The 23,091-nt window shown below is 46.4% G+C and overlaps 1 protein-coding gene across 2 annotated transcripts in view; it reads right to left on the bottom strand.

Moving 5' to 3' along the window:
- Positions 1 to 23,091, bottom strand: part of DPYSL3 (dihydropyrimidinase like 3) — a 375,973-nt gene that overhangs the window by 173,315 nt on the left and 179,567 nt on the right. The gene's annotated exons all lie outside the window — the stretch shown is intronic.

Below are 23,091 nucleotides of genomic sequence, written 5' to 3'. Positions count from 1 at the left end.
TACAAAAGGGAATCCTGCCTGTTAGTCAGGGATTACCACCTGCAAACAAACCATTTCCCTCCTGAGGCGGAAAGCCGGGAGGTCTCTCCTCTTTTCTTTTGCCACCGGTTTTTAACTCTGTGTGTGTGACTTTGTATTTTTAAACATTGTGTGCAATTACGTGAGCGCGCAAGATTCACGAGCGTGCTGCTCAGACTGAGACTTCCTATCGCTGCTAAGCGCTTCGCCTGCTCCCTTCTCCTTACCAGGGATTTCAGACCGCCCTCGGCCGAGTATTGACGCCGAGGGCTGGGATCTGTTTGGGGCCGCCATCTTGGGGGTAGGACTCTCCGCCCTCGCGCTCTAGTAGCGCTACAAAAGGGAATCCTGCCTGTTAGTCAGGGATTACCACCTGCAAACAAACCATTTCCCTCCTGAGGCGGAAAGCCGGGAGGTCTCTCCTCTTTTCTTTTGCCACCGGTTTTTAACTCTGTGTGTGTGACTTTGTATTTTTAAACATTGTGTGCAATTACGTGAGCGCGCCTGATCCACGAGCGTGCTGCTCAGACCGAGACTTCCTAGCGCTGCTAAGCGCTTCGCCTGCTCCCTTCTCCTTACCAGGGATTTCAGACCGCCCTCGGCCGAGTATTGACGCCGAGGGCTGGGATCTGTTTGGGGCCGCCATCTTGGGGGTAGGACTCTCCGCCCTCGCGCTCTAGTAGCGCTACATAAAGCTCCTCTTTCCCTCCGCGCAGCGGATGCGTACTGCAGACGCGCCTGATCTGCGCCTGAGTCGCGCCAGAGTCCTGCCCGTCTGCGCCCGTCAGCGTCCCGGAGGCGTGAGGCGTGGCAGGACCCCTTGGTTGTTTCCTTTCCTCTCCCAGCATTAATATGTTGTCGTATACATCCAAGGAGCTCCACTCTTTGCGCTCTGTGGAAGCCTCTTGCCTCTCAGTCTTCCCGGGGCGCTACAGGGGTAAATATAAATGTCCAGGCTGTAAGTGGCATCCTACTAGGGTTCTCCCTACTACCCCCCTCGCGAAGGATTGTAGCATTATTCACCCTTGCTTACTCCTTAATACCAGGTCGCTGCCCAGACATACTCAGGAGATTTATGATGTCCTCTCTACTAACAACCCTACCTGCCTTATGCTCACTGAGACTTGGCTATATGAATCATCGCAACCGGATACTGCGGCTGCTATTCCACCCGAATACATCATATATAGACAAGATAGAGCTAAGGGAAGAGGGGGAGGTGTTGCCCTTGTTGTAAAGAAATCTTCTACGTGTGCTGTTGTGCCCACGCAGATTATCACGGGTTCCGAATCTCTCGCTTTTACCCTCTCTCTATCACCTCAGCAAGCTGTGAAGGGCCTTCTAGTATATCGGCCTCCGGGCCCTGTGGGGTCCTTTTTTGAGGACCTCCAGCAGGTCCTAGCTACACTAGTTCTTAGATCAGAACATTGTCTCTTGGTGGGAGATTTTAACCTCCATATGGAAGATCGGCAGGCTAAGGACGTTGTGAAGCTATTAGATATTACATCTGCCCTGGGGCTGCTCCCCTATCTTTCCGGCCCGACCCATGACAAAGGCCACACATTAGACCAGGTCTTTTCCACCTCCCCAATTACGGTCACTGCACTCGAGCCTGTATTGTGGTCTGATCATCATCTCGCTCATTTCCAAATATCTGGCACTGAGAAACCATCTATCAGAGCCCCCAGGCAACTGGGAAGGAACTACAGGGCGTATCATCAGGTCTCCCCTGACATGTTATCTCAGGCCCTGGTGAATCATCCTCTCTCCGTTACGGGGGATCTGGAGCTCGATCTGGAGACCCTGCAGTCCTGGCTCTTAGCTAGAGTGAATGAACTAGCGCCTGCACAGCTCCCTAGATCAGACACCAAACGATCTTCGGCCCCGTGGTTCACGGCAGAGGTCGCCCAATCCCGCAGACAGTGTAAAGCCGCTGAACGTGCATGGAGGGCCTTATATGACGGGGAGGCTAAAGAGACCTATAAGGCCATGATGAAATCTTATCATGCTCTAATCTTACAGGCTAAGAAGTGTTACTTTGCTAGGAAAATTGAGGAAGCAGCCAACTCCTGCAAGGAAATCTTTCAGATCGTACGCAAATTCACTACTTCCCGCTCGATCTCGGACCAGGAGGCTCCAGATGAGAGCTGGGCGAATACCATTGCTAATTTTTTCACAACTAAAATTAGACAGATTCAGGAGTCCTTCTCTCCGAGATTGGCAGGGGACCATTTGACTCTGTCTAGTGAGATAGCACACCAGCCTATCTCTGGCCCGGCCCTTCTGGACTTTCCGCCCCTCACAATGGCTTCATCTCTAGCTTTGATGAGGAACCTGAAATCTGGCTCACCTTGTGATCCTTGCCCGGCAAAATTTTTAGCCAGAATGGCTGATGTTGTCAATCCATTAGCCAATCCTATTTTGAATCTTTCTTTGAGTCAGGGATTCCTGCCACCTTCCTGGAAACAGGCTATGGTGATTCCCCTTCTCAAAAAGCCCAATCTTGCCCCAGAGGTTCCATCCAACTATCGGCCTATTTCGCTCCTTCCAGCACTGACTAAAATCCTGGAGAAGCACGTTCATAGCGTGCTTTCCAACTTCTGGAATCTAATGAGCTTCTTCATGCGTCTCAATCGGGCTTTCGATCCAACCTAAGCACTGAGACGGCGCTTCTGGAAGTGTCAGAGATTATAAAGGAGGTGCTGGATGACGGAGGCAGGGTGATGTTAGTCATGTTAGACTTGTCGGCGGCTTTCGACACCGTCCCCCATGAGGATCTCCTCATAAGACTTCATGACATCGGTCTTGGGGGGACGGTGCTGAATTGGTTTTGTTCCTTCTTAGCCAACCGCCGGCAAACGGTCTGGGTCCCTCCTGGATCTGCCGAAATGCCGCCATTGGGAGTCGGAGTTCCTCAGGGCTCAGTGCTGAGCCCAACTCTATTTAACATCCTCATGACCCCTCTGGCGACTTTGGTGGAGTCCTTCGGGGCCCAGATCGTCTCATATGCTGACGACACCCAGCTTCTTTTCACCTGCCGTAAGAGCGAAGAATTCGATGGGGAAAGTATCCGTGAGTGCCTTGGGGCTGTTTTTAACTGGTTCCATCTGAACAGCCTCAAGTGTAACTCGGATAAATCTGAGATACTTTTCTTTGGATGTCCTCTGGAACCGAACTGGCATGATTGGTGGCCTGTTGACATGTTCCCTCCGGCTCAGGCGTCCATCTGGGCTAAGAACCTGGGAATTAAAATTGACAATGGGCTAACGCTTAATTCCCAGGTGGCTACCCTTACTGGAACCTGTTTCGGCATCCTCCGGATGCTTCGAAAGTTTTTTCCTCTTTTGTCCCAGGAACACCGGAGAATAATTGTACAGGCCCTCATCGGATCCAGATTGGATTACGCCAACATTCTGTACTTGGGCCTCCCAGAATACCTTCTACAGTGCCTGCAGGTGACCCAGAACGCGGCAGCACGAGCAATTTTTGGATTGCATCGTCGCGCCAGTGCCTCAAACCTGCTGCAATCCCTCCATTGGCTTCCCATACGGAAGAGGATAAAGTTCAAGGCTCTGACATTAGCTCACAAGGCACTGCATGCCACAGGTGCTAAATACCTACAGAAAAGGTTGGCTTTTTATCGGCCGACGCGATCTTTAAGATCGGAGTCTTTGGCCCTGGCCGCGATCCCGCGTATAAAGAGGGCACGCCTGGGAGGGCGATCTTTTAGATACCTGGCCCCTCTGTTGTGGAACTCCCTTCCCTTGTCGTTGCGGTCCACGTCCAATCTGTTGGCCTTTAGAAAGGATCTTAAGACCTGGTTATTCTTGAACTAGATTTCTTCTGTCTCCTTCCTCTGTGTTTCCTGTCTGTTGTTATGTTTTTTTAGCTTCCTTTCTGGGTCTGGAGCATAAAAGCGCCGGGACACTCCTTTGGAGTAGCCGTTGCGCTATACAAGACCCATATATAACATAACATAACATAACCACAACCAGTGCTGTCTCAGTCCCATGGCGAGGCCGAAACCCACACTGGGCCACGTCGAGCCAATTACTGGCACTAATATGGATCGATATAATTTCAGTAATATGTCTTTCCAATACTTTTAGCGGAAAAGGCAGCTGCAGAATGGCCCTTAAAATTAGAAAAGTCTTTAGGGCTTGCAGATGGTTTCTTTAGTAAGGGTGTAACTAACACCTGCTTCCAGGACTTGGGAAACTTAGCAGTGGCCAGAGAAAGATTACTGATGTATCATAAAGGCTCGGCCAGCTATGGAGCAAGTACCTCCCAGTATTTTGGAGGGAGGGGGTCGAATGGAGAGTATGACGTAATGGCTCCTGCCAGCTCCACGAGTATTCCTCCGTGGTTGGAGGGATGATCTCAAGCCTTTGATTCCTGTTATTCCCCTACTGTATGTTGGAATTCAGTACCTTTTCAGGTGATAGAGGGCTTAGCCCCTTCAATGCTTATGACGAGCTCAGCTCGTCATGAGGCACAGTGGAGCTGTGCTCATAACGAGCTGACCTCGTCATAACGGCCACGGACGGCCCACGCACGGTTAATTCCCCACCTGTGCGGGGGTTCTATTGTTCTGGGCGGAGTCGTGACAAGCTCAGCTCATCATGAGCACAGCTCCACTGTGCAGCATGACGAGCTGAGCTCGTCATGAGCACCGCGGTGCCGCGTGTGGCCCCCCCCCCCCCGCACCGCGAGGGAATTAGCCCCGCGTGGAAGGGGTTAATGAGTAATCTACAATGTTTATGATTTTATTCTCGAATAATGAACTAATCCTATTACACAGTTCTCATGATGGTATGCTTCTTTGTGTGATGCAATCTGGGGATTGTAATGTTTTTACTAAGGAGTACAACATTTTGGCCATATCTGGGGCATGTATTATCTGTTTGGCAAAATATTCAACTTTTAATTAATTGGTTGTTAAAAGTTCTTTAGCCACTTATAAGTCCAGGTACAGGCAAAGCCAGTGGCGGCTCACAGAGGGAATGCTGCGGGGCGGATGAGCGGGGAGGGGGAGGGGAAGAGTGGGGGTAGTGGAATCGGACATACGACGGCAAGAAGTAAAGTAAGTAAATAAATAAATTAAACTATTTACCTTGCGGTTGCTGCATCGCCAACTCGATGCAGCGAGCGCAAGGTAAATAGTTTTATTTACTTTACTTACTTTACTCCTTGCAGTCGTATGATCGACTCCACTACCCCCCACCCTGCCCCTCCCCCGCCCTGCCCCACCACCCCGCAGCACTTCCTCTGCGAGCCGCCACAGGGCAAAGGTCTATAACGAGGGAACGGGCCTGAAAATTCTTTGCTAAAAGAACTATAAGCCATTAAAACATTTCACTCACAGTGGGAAGTGCGTTGTTAATTAAATGGCAAAAACAGAAACACAAGCACTCGCATACTGGTGGAGATGATCAATACCACCCATTAACGTCCTTCTACCAATCAATTCTCTTCAATGCAACTGTCACTATCCCAGTGCTCTAATAACGCATTATAGCCCGCTGCCAGGGGCTATTACTGTTGTAAAGGCCTTGAGCACAGTAGGCTAAAGACGAAGGCTAATATGAGGGAGATGGATATGAACAACCTGCATGGCACTGGGGACAAGGATTATAGAGACTATAACCTATTGCAGCGTTCCACCAAAAGAGTGGACATTTTTTAAATAAAAAGTGAGAAACAGAAAAACAAGCACTGGAATGTTGGAGCAGAAGGTCTGTTCCAGTCATTATTGGTCCTGCGCTATTCTATTTGCATTAATAAAGCTCCCAGAATTGCAGTGTTCTAATATTAAAAAAATCAACTGTACAATTACACAAATGTGGTTTCTTAGACTTTTTATTTGTATCGTTTAGTTTTGCATGTTTTCTCTTTTTATTAGGAACCTCACAAATTTATTTTTGGAAATTATGCATTTGTTTTCCTGATGTCTCATGCTCACCTGTTGCTCAACTAAAGGTGGGTACTATTGGCATATGAGTAGATTGGGCTTGGATCTCACAATTATGCTTCATTGCTTCTTACCCATCAAGTTTAGCAAGTTCCACTGGGTATTTGACTTGCTAATGGACCAGAATCTGCTACTATGTGTTCTCTCTTCTGTGTCTTAGCTACAGCATGCCATCATTGTTACAGTTTCAAGTTGTGAAGAAAGTGCTTCTGATCCCTTTCTACTAGCTTTCCTGCCTACTCCCTACACCATCATGGATCAAACTGGTAGGGTGAATGTTTCTTTGCCTGCCGTCAAGCTCCCCGCAGAGTCAGCAATTCCACCATTCTGTCATTTATATTTCTTTTTAACCAAGACTGAGCTTCAACCAAATCAGGTCCATGCTGATGGCATTCTATATAAGTAAGGCTCCCTGCTTTCCGTTTTTACTGATTTATACAGATAAATACAGACAGAAAACCATTTATTTTCCTGTCTGTATTTATTTTTAAATGTGGATAAAAACGGAAATTGTGTTGTTTTTGAGTGATTCTACATGCTGTCAATCATGACTGCCAGGACAATAGCTGTGCAGATTAACAGGCAAGGGGAATTACAAAAATATTGGTATTTTAGTAAAGAGCCATAACCAGCAGTAGATTTGCACAACCTTGATACTAAAATTGACATATTTTCTTACAAGTGGATATTTTACCATCTGAGTGTGTATATATCATTGAAACCTGTCAGGCGTTCAGGCATGAGTGCACACTAACTGATTAAATAAATGCAGAAATATACACGTTTCAGCTTTTTTCACAAAACCTAAAATAAATATGGATAAATACAGGTAAAATTATCAAAAAGTAAACATGGATAAATACAGATGGAAATGACAAAAATATAAATTCCATAAAACTGGGAGCCCTATATATAAGGCAGTCATATGGGCATCTAGTGTATGTAGTATAGTTGCCCCAAAGCCTTGATACAGCAGTGTAAATCCAGATTTTGTATATGATGAGTCTAGTTGGTTCCTGTATGCATTCCCAGACCACGGGGATAGCCCTGGTCTAAAGCATTAAGGACAATCATAGATTGTAACCACCATAACATTAGTATAACCACTTTTTACACCAAATTTCATCACGATGTAGACGTATATGTGGACATTTCAGTCATAATATTCTTGTTAAGATCTTTTTTCTTATAATGAATTAATCTTGCCTTTCAGTAAATGACAAACAACAACAGCCAATACATTTTTCATCCTCTTGGCTGCAAGGGCTGGATCTTTTTCAAGGCTTGGTGAACTCTGGGAATTGTTATTCAGCTGCAAGATCACTCATAGTCTTGCATCTTTAGTTTGAGCAGGTTGACAGGAACACTGTGTTTCTGCAAACTCAGCTGCCTATAGTATTAAGGCCTACTAGCAGTAGAACTGAGGCATAGCTCTGCTGCCGATAGTAATAGGGTGCCCCATCTGTAATGTGTTGCATGGAGTAAAAGGGGGCAATAGCTCTATGGTAGCTCTGCTGCTCAATGAATGATGATGGATTAAACCCAGATCAGTTGACTGGGGGTGAGTGCTTGCAATGTTCAACACTCCGTCCATCATCCCCTTTGGTTTTGCTCAATCTGCATTGTCATTTATTGCTAAGAAATAGATCATCTCTATAATTCTATTGGTTTTCCAAAAATAGTTTATTGCTCTCCTAGTAGCAATGCTGCTTACAAGGACCTTTGTTATATCCATGTATTTTGTGGGGCACCCGGTCCTAAGAGGCATGGATCATAACTACTGTAAGAACTAATGAATTGCCCATAGATGATGCTGTATCCTAACTAACATTTGTGTAAAGTATAAAGTGAATTGCAAACCTGCATATTTGATTACTAACCAGGATATTGCAACTCTTGTTTATCCGAGCAACGAGAAAGTGGCTGTGTTATGGTATAGGTTTGACTGTAACAAATGTATGAAGTCCTGGATGGCTTTCGAAGTGAACACAACTTGTAGGTGAAACTGGGGTGGAAGGCGGGGCGTCATAGGGAGGGATAATCCTGTGACAGTTTATAACCCTGGCCTACTGCTCTGAGGCTTAAAACATATGCAGCATAATCAGCCCCTTGACTTTCTCAATGATCTCCCACAAAAAAGGGGGTGTACTTTGCCTGTGCAACGGGTGAGTAAGGAGACACAGTTTACTGGTTAACCTCTGGATGTCGTGGGGGACACCACCACTCTTCTTTAACACGTGGAACTCCAGACACATTTCTGGTTTGACCTGAAACAATTCTATACATAAACCAGATCCTCACCTTGGACAAAACTTAAAATAAATTCAAACATCAGCTGAATAAGTTAAGCTGATATGTTCAACGGGTACCAGACAGAGAGGCAAGTATTTCCAGATGTTTGTTCTATTTTTTCTGTCATTAGGTAAAGATCTAAGGCATGCTCCCTATGTGGCATGTGGGTCTTCCTCTCTTTTATTGGAAAGAGCTAATTATAGCTTTGCAGTCTCATCTGCTGTCCATCTTTTTGTAGAAGGCAGCACATAGAATAAATTGTTTTTCCATTGATGACTGTTCACAAAACCTATTCATGACCAATCATTACAGATCCACACTGTTGTTGTAGCAGATGTTTTCATTTGACTTCTTTGCTAAGAAGGAATCACAGGGTCTATGTTGCTTGTCTCAATGATACCGTATCTTTCTGTGATCTATTCGCTAAGGCTCGCTGATGCTAATGTTTCAAAAACAGATCACATCAAACACACAATCTACAGGCTTGTGAGAGTGGTGAAGACTCCTCTTACCTGGAATCTCTCACCACCTGCAACTTAATCATTGCGGAAAAAGTTGTGTATGGAGGTCCAGGGCACTGTATTCAAGCACAAGGTACAACACAATGTGCCCATCCTGAAATCAATAGATTTGCCATAGAGCTACAGCTTTATCTATAAATAATTGCCAGTGTGCCAATTCCCAGGGATGATGTTGACTGAGGTTTCAGCATGGATCACAATAAGCCGAAACGGGTAAGAATGTGCGATTTGGGCCATTCACCCTTCTTAATCGAAGGCCTAGTCCCATAATTGCTTGATATTGAAAACTTGAAGATTTGAAGATATTGCAGCCGGTCCTATTGATGATTTTTGATCACTTAGGCTGGCTGCTGATCTTCTGATGCCTCTGTTAAATTGCCTGTCATAAATTTGCAGTTATGAGTTGATGAAACTATTGTAAAGCAAGCTGAAATAATGTGCGGTTGTTTGACTTGCAGTAAATAGATATTTTTCTGCAGAGCTGGTCTTACTGTGCCACTTTTCACTGGGTGACTACTACTCCTTTCTAGACGAGGTGTTGATGGGGATAGAGTTGGATTACTTTATTAGCATCTCCAGTGTTAGGATAATGTCCAAGTTGGCATCAATGCAAGGAAACAGATTTGCTGAAGATGTTACACACTGGGTGTTTAGATTACAATACTTTCTTCGCAGAAAGGACAATGGGAAGGTGGTTAGAACCCTATGTCTCTTCTCCCTGGCCTGTCTTCATTTCAACTGATGGGCACAGACTGAAGAACTTCTTAATAGACCTATTACTCTTTAAGGACAATTCAACCAACAGTATAAATGTGCTTTCAAAAAGTATGATTTTCCTAAAAAATATGCTGTCTTCAAAAAGTCTGGCCTTATCAAATCATACACAGATCACAGATTCTGTCAGTGGCAGGCTATGGTTATATGCATCAGTGGTGCCTCACTGACAAAGGACTTGTAGTATGGAAATACACGCTAAAAAGATGCAGCTCCTGTTTGGTATTAAACTGTTGTGGTCAACAAGCATGATGCCTGTGTGGCAATGCCCATGACCAAGCTGGTGGCAAGAAGGCTCTGGACCTTATTTAGAATTTGTTGGATGGCATACTCCGTCAAAATGTGACGGTTATTTTACCCACTGTATTACGAGTGCCAAAGGATATAATGCACTTGTAATAGGATGGATGGGACATTTCCATGAGTGAAGGAGTATCCTACCTGCTTAACTAAAAACAAGGCCCTATGTTACTAAAATAAATATGTCGATTTCAGACTTTTCTGTTTAAAGGCAAGTAGCCAGACACTGCACCTATTCAGGAAAGACCTCAAGACCTGGCATTTCGAATGACCCGAACGGGGCTGCTCACACCTACCCCTCAGCACCTTGAGACCCTAACGGGTGAGTAGTGCACTCTACAAATCCCTGATTGATTGATTGGCGTTTGGCAACTTGACAACCCAACTTTTCTGCAGTCAACAAAGTCTCAGAAGACCTGAGGCCCTTGTCTGTCCTGCAGGATGAGTAACACTCACATATCAATCCCAGTGAGAGGGCTTGGTGTAACCCACACACTAGCTAACAAGCAACCTGAGAGAGAATATTTACATGAGTAGTAATGCTCTGGAACTAAGTGAAACCAAGGGCAGTACCCTTACCCAACACTATGATGTCCATGTTTCAGTGTTTGCTGCTGTTAAAAAAAAAGCTCAATATGGTCCATCTGAGCTAAAGATGACCCGGATGGATATTCACTTGTAGTGGCAATGCTCCACAACTAGCCTTAACTTTCTGTAAAACGTATGTAAGTGCATTTTACCAAAAAGTATGTAGGAAAGTCATTATATATTACTACATTGTGCAATTGACTATTTGTTGTTTCTCTTTCTAAATTGAGTGGAATATCTACTAATCTCACACAGGGATTTCTTGTTTGTAGACTGATCTGAAGAGTTGCCAGGTATCGAAAACCCACTAGAGCGGACGGCATCTATAAATCCACCTTACCAGCACTAGACCCATGAAATCTGATTAAAATTCAATTTTTAAGAGCATATGTTTATCCTGTTACCCTTGCTATCAAACGTGATTTATTGTGGTTACCTATTACTACCTTCCTAGACTCCTCAGCTCAATCTCCCATGTTGCATTCTCCTCGTACTGAGGAAGTACTCAAACCCCCTTGATATGTTACCTGCTTGACTTAGTTTCATTTTCTATATGTGCCTTTTTTCTTCAATTTTATATAATGTTTATTGGACATTTTGCAAGTTTATACGAACTATTACAATTTATGTATGGATCTTGTACTTTAATTGCTGACTCCCCGTCCCTTTCTCTCTCCCTCCCCCTTTTCTCCCTCCCCCTTTTTAGGTCTCGCCTGTCGATGCGCATGCGCATCGAGCTTGCGAGACTATTGCGGCTTAACCACTCTTTAAACAACAAGCAAGGAATCGTGGCGATTCCTTGCAGTGCCCGTGACTTTTAAGCTCAATGCGCATGTGCATTGAGCTTAAAAGCACGTGCACATCAGTTCCCTCAGCCGCACTCCAGGCCCCTGCTGTTTTCACACCCTCTCCCCTCTCCCCGCTCCGCCCCCTCCCCTGCCCGCCGTGTCGCATTTCTCCTCCCCCCTCCCCTTATCTGCCTTTCCCTCGGTCTTGTTTTTTTTTTTACCCGCTCCGCCCCCTCCCCTGCCCGCCGTGTTAGAACATGTACTATTTACTTTTTATATGAAAGGTATGCCAGATATTTGTACCGTAATCAGCCCTCCTCCAAAGACTTGTTTACAGTGCTGCCAGCCTATCACGTGCCCGCCACCTCAGACTTCAAGGAAAGGCTGCCGCTCCGCCGCCCGCCGCATCAGTCATCAAAGGAATGCTCCCCACCCCCCGCCACAGCAAAGCTTTTTTCACTGCCGGTTTCACTGCCCCTCACTCACACCCCATCCCCATATGCTCCTTTCCCCCATCCCTCCCACTCGCTGGCTCCCTCGCCCCCCCCCCCACCAGGCTCTCAATACTTGTTTAGTTTCGCATTATGACACATTGCCATTATAGTGTATTTCTTGAAACTTATGCGCTGTAACCACCTCAGACTTCAAGGAAAGGCTGCCGCTCCGCCGCCCGCCGCATCAGTCGTCAAAGGAATGCTCCCCACCCCCCCGCCACAGCAAAGCTTTTTTCACTGCCGGTTTCACTGCCCCTCACTCACACCCCATCCCCATATGCTCCTTTCCCCCATCCCTCCCACTCGCTGGCTCCCTCGCCCCCCCCCCCACCAGGCTCTCAATACTTGTTTAGTTTCGCATTATGACACATTGCCATTATAGTGTATTTCTTGAAACTTATGCGCTGTAAAGCACGCTCGCGCTCTAAGGATGTCTGAAGATCAACTCCGCCGTCAGTTTTCAGACTCCATTTGCCCCTTCTCGTCTTTAATTACACTGGTGCTGCTGTCGGCAAGCGTGCTTGAGCACTCACCCGGGGTATTTGTTCAGGTGTCCCAGTTCCGCAACTCCATTGTTGCTGGTGCCAGGATTGCGGGTCCGTGCTGCCCTGTCCTTCTCGAGTACAGGGGTGGGCAGAGGTTACTCTTCACTCAATCAAACAATTCTGTTGCAAAGAAACCCACGCCGCTTGCAATGGCGGGCCATGGCGGGGTTGCGAGCCCCTACGTATCCAAACAGTGTTGTCATCCCAAATCAATGAAAACAACACACCGTGGCCATACGATATCCTTATGTGTGATTCTTTATTGTAGTCACTCTACGTGTTTCGGAGCGGCTGCTCCTTGAAACCGAGTAATGTGAATGCACAAAAACAAAATGTTTAAATTAATCATGTGACACACCTCGGTGTCAACAGTGAAGACAGACTTTATAATGGTACAAACTTAACAATCGTAACAGTGGACGCTGTTGAGTATTCATTTTACATGGGGTATTGCAAGTGCGGTATACTGATGCTCCTTTCCCCCATCCCTCCCACTCGCTGGCTCCCTCGCCCCCCCCCCCACCAGGCTCTCAATACTTGTTTAGTTTCGCATTATGACACATTGCCATTATAGTGTATTTCTTGAAACTTATGCGCTGTAACCACCTCAGACTTCAAGGAAAGGCTGCCGCTCCGCCGCCCGCCGCATCAGTCGTCAAAGGAATGCTCCCCACCCCCCGCCACAGCAAAGCTTTTTTCACTGCCGGTTTCACTGCCCCTCACTCACACCCCATCCCCATATGCTCCTTTCCCCCATCCCTCCCACTCGCTGGCTCCCTCGCCCCCCCCCCCACCAGGCTCTCAATACTTGTTTAGTTTCGCATTATGACACATTGCCATTATAGTGTATTTCTTGAAACTTATGCGCTGTAAAGCACGCTAGCGCTCTAAGGATGTCTGAAGATCAACTCCGCCGTCAGTTTTCAGACTCCATTTGCCCCTTCTCGTCTTTAATTACACTGGTGCTGCTGTCGGCAAGCGTGCTTGAGCACTCACCCGGGGTATTTGTTCAGGTGTCCCAGTTCCGCAACTCCATTGTTGCTGGTGCCAGGATTGCGGGTCCGTGCTGCCCTGTCCTTCTCGAGTACAGGGGTGGGCAGAGGTTACTCTTCACTCAATCAAACAATTCTGTTGCAAAGAAACCCACGCCGCTTGCAATGGCGGGCCATGGCGGGGTTGCGAGCCCCTACGTATCCAAACAGTGTTGTCATCCCAAATCAATGAAAACAACACACCGTGGCCATACGATATCCTTATGTGTGATTCTTTATTGCAGTCACTCTACGTGTTTCGGAGCGGCTGCTCCTTGAAACCGAGTAATGTGAATGCACAAAAACAAAATGTTTAAATTAATCATGTGACACACCTCGGTGTCAACAGTGAAGACAGACTTTATAATGGTACAAACTTAACAATCGTAACAGTGGACGCTGTTGAGTATTCATTTTACATGGGGTATTGCAAGTGCGGTATACTGCGGGTCAAATAAGACTAACACGTGCAGTCCTAGTTTCATGCCCATTGCAGACTGCTTGTAATCAATTGACTGCTGTAAAGCTTTAGATCTTGAACAAAAAAATGTTTTGGGAACTCGCTAGTTCGCAAGACACGTAATACGTGTGTTTATCATGCCGCCCCCATGGGCTTATATTCACACACCCTCACCCTCACACACCCTCGCACCCCTGACCCTCTCTCACCCTCACTTACCCCCACCCACCCTCTCACCCTCACTTACCCCCTCACCCTCACACACCCTCTCACCCTCACACACCCTCTCACCCTCACACAACCTCTCACCCTCACACATCCTCTCACCCTCACACACCCTCTCACCCCTCGCCCTCATACACCCTCTCACCCCCTCACCCTCACACACCCTCTCACCCCTCACTCACCCTCACCCCCCTCACCCTCACACACCCTCACTCACCCTCACACCCTCACACACCCCACTCTCACACACCCTCACCCTCAAACCCCCTCAACCTAACACCCCCTCATCCTCCCTCACTCACCCTCAAACACCCTCACTCACCCTCACACCCCCCTCACCCTTACACCCCCTCTCACCCCCGCTCACCCTCACACACCCCCTCACCCTTGCACCCCTGACCCTCTCCCACCCTCTCACCCTCACTTACCCCCTCACCCTCACTTACCCCCTCACCCTCACTTACCCCCTCACCCTCACACACCCGCTCACCCTCACCCACCCTCTCACCCTCACTTACCCCCTCACCCTCACACCCCCTCTCACCTTCACACACCCCCTCACCCTCACACACCATCGCACCCCTGACCCTCGCTCACCCTCTCACCTTTCAAGCTTACAAGCTTTATTACAAATCACAAAAAGATGTTAATTTTTCACTTCTGTTCTTGGATTTTCTAAACAATAAAAAACACTGAACATAATCTTCACAAAAGTTATTTACAAAACTTAAAGCTATTGACATTACAAATTAAATAAATTATTTAAGTATTAATTATTTAAAAAAATTAAAAGCCATTGTTATTTGTACTATCAATACATCTAAGTCACATAAATACAAAACATGTTGCATTACAAATGCTATAGGTGTCACATTTGCGAAAGTTATAACTATTGGCATTGTAAATGACAAAGCTATTATTTTAGCTATTTTAAAAAACAACACATAAATAAAAAAAAACATTTATAAGACCAATAGCTCAAACTTTCCTAATGCGAGACCTATTGCATTTCCAATGCTTGTTCTCTCTTTTTATTACCTATGATTTTCTATTTACAATGTTTTGGACAGTAATACTGTATATCATTTTTTATTGCATTCTTTGTGTCCAATAAACTTTTCCTTAAACTAAAAAATTCAATTTTTCTTAAAAGAGGCACCCCTTCACATATGTAGATTAAAGCAGCGTGTGGCATTCCTGAGATTGTACTCTGCTTTCTGCGGAATGCCTGAAGCCCCACTTTCCCCACTGCACAATCCAATAATCCTTGCCCACCAGCTTGGTGTCTCATGAGGTTCTTGTCATCCACACTTCATTTTGGCAATTCAGCATATGACACTAGGTTCAGAAAGAGTCATCCCATTGGTGACATACTTTGACATACTTTGGAGGAATCTATGCCATTTAGGAGTTCCACTTCCGCTACTCCCAGATCCTTACAAATAATGTCAATTTTAATGTACTAAGTGAATGAACAGAAAATGCTGCTGTCACTGGGTCTGAGCAGGTTAGATTGGTTTGTTCCGAAGATAACATCAGTACTACAGTTGTTACCTGGAAATTAACTGCATTCTGAGCACCCCAACCCCCCCCCCCCCCCACACACACACTAAGTGTTAATTAAGAGCCCAATACAGACGCCATAATTAGGAGTTTGAAAAGCTGGTATATTATAACCATTGCTGTTTATGTGGATGAGATTTTTAATTTCATTTACTTTAACATGTCTGTTGCCCAGTTTGCTTAAAAAAGAAGTCAAGTTGAGTACGAGCAAGATATCTGAGTCGCTGCGGGAAAGTATAAACGCGGACAGAGATCCCAGATCTGCATATGCAACCACACTTTCTGAGCCTTCTGTAGCTATTGATGGATCATCCATTGAACACTTACTGTGAATCTGTGGCTTTGCAGAACCTCTTTGCTAAAGACCATTTGTTGTTAAATGATGGTGTTTCAAAACATTGGAAGCCTTTGCTTCCTACACCTGGTGAGCCTCAGAGATGAGCCATAGGCTGCACAGGTAGAAAGGTGTAGTCCAGTGTGGAACTTTGCAGGTGACGTGGTTCGATTTGACCTTAATCCTAGCTTATAGTGCTTGCAAGTGAGCATTGGATAATGTGGTCAAAGTGCCTTAGCCAAGTGGGTGGCTGCATGACATAGAACAACTTTTAAAGTGGCTGGAGAGGATGGTGATGTATGGATAGTGTTGAGGTAAAGTTGTCTAGAAGAGTTTGTGTACTCAGCCTGGATTCACCCTGTTTGCACACACTATTCGGGGTTCAGCATGAGGATGTTGGGTGTGATTAGAACTTCTGCATGGTAGAATACACAAGGTGGATGGATAATGTATGATGAAAGTGAAATTCAGTTTAATCCCTCACACTGGAAAGTGGAGACTCCTTGACAACCTCATAGTGACTATTAGGAAATTGAATAACTCAGGCCAATATGGAGAATTTTAGAGGCTATCACAGATAACTTTGCAAGAACCTTAATTAGTATTCCCTATTCTGACAGAGAAATGTATATGACTAAAGTAGAATGCAAAACCAAAGGGGATGATGAACGGAGTGTTGAACATTGCAAGGACTCACCCCCAGTCAACTGATCTGGGTTTAATCCATCATCATTCTTTAACTCACTCCGCCACCCCAGTTCAGACATGGCCGTATGCAAATCAGTCTGACCCTGTGCCTCATGGGAACAGTTCAGCCCAAACTGCCAAGCCATGTCTTCCCTGGACCAGAAACAAGCATGCAGGGACCAGTTTCTGGCTAATCAGCCATCATCAGCCAGGCCAGGTTGAATCCAGTGGCAAAGTGAGCAAGGGACCCACGTCTGGGTATACCCTGCCAACTTAGGGCGAACAAAGCAAAACCAAAGGGGGTGATGGACGGAGTGTTGAACATTGCAAGCACTCACCCCCAGTCAACTGATCTGGGTTTAATCCATCATCATTCTTTAACTCACTCCGCCACCCCAGTTCAGACATGGCCATATGCAAATCAGTCTGACCCTGTGCATCATGGGAACAGTTCAGCCCGAACTGCCAAGCCATGTCTTCCCTGGACCGGAAACAAGCATCCTGGGATCAGTTTCTGGCTAATCAGCCGTCATCAGCCAGGCTGGCTTGAATCCAGTGGCAAAGTGAGCAAGGGATCCACGTCCGGGCATACCCTGCCAACTTAGGGCGAACAAAGGAAAACCAAAGGGAATGATGGACGGAGTGTTGAACAATGCAAGCACTCACCCCCAGTCAACTGATCTGGGCTAAATACATCATCATTCTTTAGCTCACTCCGCCACCCCAGTTCAGACATGGCCATATGCAAATCAGTCTGACCCTGTGCCTCATGGGAACAGTTCAGCCCGAACTGCCAAGCCATGTCTTCCCTGGACCGAAAACAAGCATCCTGGGAGTAGAATGCAAACTACAGAACTTTGGTCTGAAAGCCACAGTGCAAACATGGATCTAATATGGTCTACAGTGGTATAATGTGTGTACGGTCAATAGTAGCCCAAGGAACAAAAGGGACAGTTGCAGTCTGTGTTCAGGTAATGGTACAGATTGTTTACATTATTGAGCATGATGGCTTTAATGCTGCACATAAGTCAGAGGCCTGATTTGTATTTAGCAAAGAGATTTTCTACTTTGGTTACTTGGCCAACTCTATGGTAGTGTATCTTTCAAATATCTTAATCTACCAAAGAAAGTTGGTGATGAGTCAAAATTTTACAAGGATTTCATGATCCAGTTGAAGTTTCTCAAGGGTGTTGTTACTTGCCACATGTGAGTGTATTTGAATTAATTTATGATGATAAGAATGAAGTGATGACTAGGTACCACGTATAATCAAGTAGAAGGAAGGAAGAATTAGTAATTGGAACATGCATGTAATGGTTAAATAATTTGGAAGAGATTTCAAGGCAGCTTGAGAAATGGTCAATTTAGTCTTAGACGGAGGCGGTAGGTTCAATCAGTCCAACGAAAGAGCTTGTCACATGTAAGCATTGCATGTCAAGATATCAATAAAAAAATATTGTCTGACAATAAACTGTTGCCCAAAATATCACTGACAAAAATGTTGCACCATTGAGTGTAGACTTTTTCCTAAGTTCAGGAGTGCAATAGTTTTGTAAACAAGATAGAGGACATGGTATTTTTGTTGGACAATGTTTAGGCCACAATGTTCTGGTCTAACACCGCTAAAATTGTTCACTTACAGTTGTCAGGTGACTACATTACCACCAGAAAAGGAGCACCAAATAATTTTCCTAGAATCACCTGTGAAGGCAATTGGGAAACTAGGCTCTTGATGCCAGAGGATGTACGCAAGACCACCATCCTTTCTAACAGCAGATTTTGTCACTCTACCCCACCACAAAACACTGAAATGAGGATGATTTTTTATCTTGAAAGTTAAAATGTCTGCAGTTTCTGACTTTCAGAGAGAGGTTAAGACCAATATTGTGTGATCTATTTCTGCATCTGGATACCCCATATGTAAGATCGAACAATACTAATCTCACCAATTATTGTTGCCATCTTTAATTCTAGGGACGCACCTAATGAATATTCAACTCCAATTTCAAATCTTTGAGAATTATCCTTTCTATAACAATTTCCTCTATCAAGGGAGTTAGTGTTGCTGCCTTTCTAGGCACTCTGTTCTGAGATGGAGCAGTGCTTTATTTGAACCAGTGGTTGACGGTGCTCGGCACCAGCACTTAATTGTCATCATCAGCACCTATGACAGTCTGGCACATGGTGGCGCTAGTTATCTTATTTAGGGATGAGCACAACAACTGTTGTTTATAAATTCAATATATTAAAAATTACTAATAACCGCCGCCCCAGCCACTCAAATCTTTGGGGGCCTGGAATAGTCTGCATTGTCACACTTATAGAAGTGTGATAGTTAGTAGTTGTGTTTGTATTGTCGTTGGCAGTACTGGCAGGGGGTTTGGGTGATGCGAGCTGAAGCGGCCTCCTAACGAGAGCCCTGGCACTTATTTTTTTTCTCAAAATTAAACACTGGATAGGAGTCTCAAGTGAAGCTCGTCATCAGTTCAACCAATAACTTGTTTAAGATTTTCTCACAGTTTCACTAAAATTTTACAGTTTCGCTGCTGTAGTTTATCTTAGATCTCTACTACAAATATGTGTAAGCATGTAAATGTGTTCAGATTACACACATATGTTGTTTATTTTGCCCCTTAGGCAAAAGAGTGTACTTACCCCAGGTGTTTGTGATCTTCGTTATGTTATTATCAGTAAATTGTTTTTTAGTGGGTCCTTTATATTCTGCAACATATATATTCTAATCTAGGGGAAGCTCGGCTAAGTATATCTGTGTGGGGGTTGTGGTGGTAAAACACACCTTGTTCTTCCTTTTTATAGCGGTACTTAAAAACCTGCCTCAAAGTGAGTCCCAGTGCAAGCTATTCAGGAAGCACCTGAAAACCTGAACACAGGCACTCAACCTATCTAGTTGGACTCCACCTCCTCCCCAATCTTTCATCGAACTGTACATTCGTTATACCTTTAGGTCTCTGAAGTCATCTACAGATAACATGCAGAATTGTATATCACTTTAAAAAAATAAATGCACGTCCAGGGTCTGTTGCAACCCATGAGAAGTTCTCTGAATAAATGACAGTCAAAGAACCAGAGGAATGCATTGTATTGCTTTGAACAGTAGCACTTCTGTAGCACTTAGGAGAAATGCATTTACCGAAATCAGGCTGTGATTTAAGGTGGGTTGGAACAGCATATTGTTTTAGGCCCATAGGGCTTCAGACTTGTCTATGGCTGATACCAAATGCCCTAAAGTGGCTCCCCCACCCCTTCCTGGTGGCATCCCAAGAGCCCCCTCACGCAGAGTGCAGTGTTTCCTTCTATACCTGTGCTAAACATGCCTACAAGCCATTAGGCCCTCTCAGGATAACGAGGCCCTGGAGACTGGCAGAGGCCCTGCGTGGAGCCGAATAATGGGTTTATGAAGGAATTACGACAACACAAAGTGCTTGCATTAATCTCTTCAAACCTAATGTAGCCCATGGGTGACCCTGAGCCAGGCCATGACGCAGGCTTTGGCGAGTTGCCCTATGGGAGTACCTGAAGCCTCCCTGTCAGGCCACGCCTCTGATAGGCTGGCACGGCTGTGGCAGCATCTGGTACGGCTGGGAGGAGTCTGTCATTTAGGGTCTGCTGCCAGGCCAAATGTATTAAGGGGGAGAAAAGCCTTTTCACAATGTGAAAGATATATTGTGAAAGATATATATATAAAAAGCGCAGCGCGCGCCTGGTGGTGTTTGTACTACAGGGCCGAAGCTTGAAGCAATTTCCGAGCCACTGGGTGTTTCCCCCAGGGAGGGTTGGGTCGTGGGAGTGAGTGTGTGTGACCAGCGGTGAGATCACAGCCTTGAAAACAAACACACATCTCCATACGAATAACAAAGAAGACGTCATGCACAATTAACTTTTCCTTAAATACATAAACATACAGCTAGATAAAAATAAATGCACGTCAATATGGCAACAAAACAAGGACAATCTATGCAGAGTGCGAAAGTAAATCCAAGATATGTTTGTGTGCCTGCGTGGTCGCTATGCATATCACAGCTCAGAGAGGCCGCTCACAGATGCACTGGTTGGTCTATTTCTATTTGAAGTAACAGGAGTCATCCATTGAGATTTTATGTCTTCTGGGAAGAGGATGTGTAAATACCTCTCTATTCACAGCGCACAGAACAAGGCTAATTGGGGCCTGACAAGCACGACCCCCCTCCCCCTCCCTATAGAAAACACAAATAAAAAAAAGGTTTGGTGGGAAAAAAAACGTGTCCCACTGAGACAGCCAACACCGTACTTACTCCCTTTGTCCTATTTTCCAAAGACGAAGTAAGAAATGGGCCCCCCCCCCCCCCTTCCGCCCCCTTAACCCTCGCCCCACCCGACGAAGCCTCTAATTAGATGCACCAGGAGACAAAGCCCAGCTGCACTGGCAGCGCCTGAGGAAAACAGAGCGCAGGCCCCGGGCAGCTGGGACCGGGGCCAGGGCCCGAGCACTGCAGCGCACTGCATGCTTTCAGTGACAGTCCTTTAAGAGAGGGGGTCCCGCACTGCATGGCTGCATTAAGGGTGCTAGGGAAATGCAAGCAGGGTGATGCAGGAGGCCCGGGCTGCAGGCCAAGCCCAGCATGACTGGGAGCGGCGCTGCATGGATGCGTGCTGCACCCAGACAGATAGCATGCAATGCTCGTTGTGGAGACGCGTCACTGCAGCAATGCACTGCACGACACGAACACGGGGGTTTATACACTGGCATGCAGGGGGCGTGGGGGAATTTCAGCACTGTCGAAATGGCGTGCACCGGAACAACGCAGGCCGGGGGCAGTGTGCACTGCAGGGCATGCTGAGGAGAATCCGTACTGAACCGCACTGCATGCTGTAAATAGCAAAATTCAGACAGTGCTCTGAGGGACAGGCAGTGGGCCTTTCTGCGCTGCACTGTATGCTAGGGAAGGGCACAATGAAGACATATTTGAAGGATTGGGGGGCAGCACTGCAATGCATTCCATGCAAGGCACAGTGCGGACAGGACTCCGAGGGTCGGGGCTCTCTGGTACTACACTGCACTGCATGCGGTGAAATGGCAAAGTGCAGACAGGACTCTGAATTCCAGGGCTGCACTGCCCCTCGTACATGCGGAGACTGCCGACAGGGCCCTGTGCGAGAGGTAAGCAAGGTGCCACTTAAGCAGTGCACTGCCTGCCCTGCGCACTGCCTCAGTCCTGGAGGGGCGTGTATCCGGGATGGGAAGATATGAATCTATCATCTCCGGGGCTGCCAGAGCTCGTTACGTCTGCCGTGCCCTACATTCAGGTCCTGATGCAGGGAGACGCCTCGGCAGCCCCAAGTGGCGTAGGGTGTGTTCTCCATCACGCCACCTCCTGAGTCCTGACCATCACACAAAGCCGTGGGGGAGGGGCGCCTTCTAGGCGCATCACCTCTGCCGGTGAATGCAGACGAGATTCCAGAGTAAAATTAATTAATTCACATTAATTCACAGACATTTCCATTTAACCCTCTTTCCACAAATGGTCATAAAATTAACGGCGTTGGCTCTTTTCTGGGCGCTTAACATCGCTGCCCGAATACCGCAATGGGTCGTTAAATCGCGATATACATGGGTTATTGACGACAGTCCCAGACTCTCGGTCCCTTTCAGAGGATGACCTGCCAGCTACCAGGACACAATCATGCGTTCCAGGGGCTAGTGAAAAATTGAGTGGGCGGTTACAAATATTTACTGCCAAACGTTTGTTGGTTGATTGATTTTTTTCGTACAGGTAGATCGGCGTGTGATCTTTTCAAGCGTCGCCCTGTGCACATGTATCGCTTGCAGGTTTTTTCTCCTATGGGAATTTAAAGAACTGCTGTCAGGCGGAGAATATATATTTACATATAAGTGAGCATTGGTGAAGGAGCCTGGATATGTATGGGCAGCCCAGGGATTTCTGCAGTTGATAATCCCGCTTGATCCCTCTTCCAGGTCATTCCACGATCCCGCGCCCACGCCAGCAGTAATCCCTGGAAGGCAAGCGAGCGGATCGACGCCCACGCCTAGTTTTCATATGCATAAGGGCGCCCCCCTCCACCCCCAACCGGATCTCTAGACAATGTCATCAGACGGTTCATGCATTCCCTTTGCACATGCCCCACACCCACCCGTCCGATGGGCGTGACACGCGCGCCTGCTGTCCAAAAATACACATGAAAAGGCTTTCATATGATAAAATACAATATCACGGAATCCATTTTAAACCATAATACACGACAATGCGGGTATGCGTTGCATAATATACCCCCCTCCCCCACACACACAATCAAACACGTCCTTTTAATGTACATGCAATGCATGTGGGGTGCAGCAATGCAAAGGCGCCCCAAACGCCATGGGCATTAACAGTGCCCGTGGGCGAGGGGTGGGAGCGCCGGGCGAGCATTGATGGAGACAGGGCGAGGCAGAAAGCGTGGAGGGGGCAGGCAGGATGGAGATGAGGGCAGAAGGGAATGAG

Source organism: Lissotriton helveticus, chromosome 7, assembly GCF_964261635.1.
Source record: "Lissotriton helveticus chromosome 7, aLisHel1.1, whole genome shotgun sequence".
NCBI classification, from domain to species: domain Eukaryota; kingdom Metazoa; phylum Chordata; class Amphibia; order Caudata; family Salamandridae; genus Lissotriton; species Lissotriton helveticus.
This window is presented reverse-complemented; position numbering and strand designations above follow the sequence as displayed.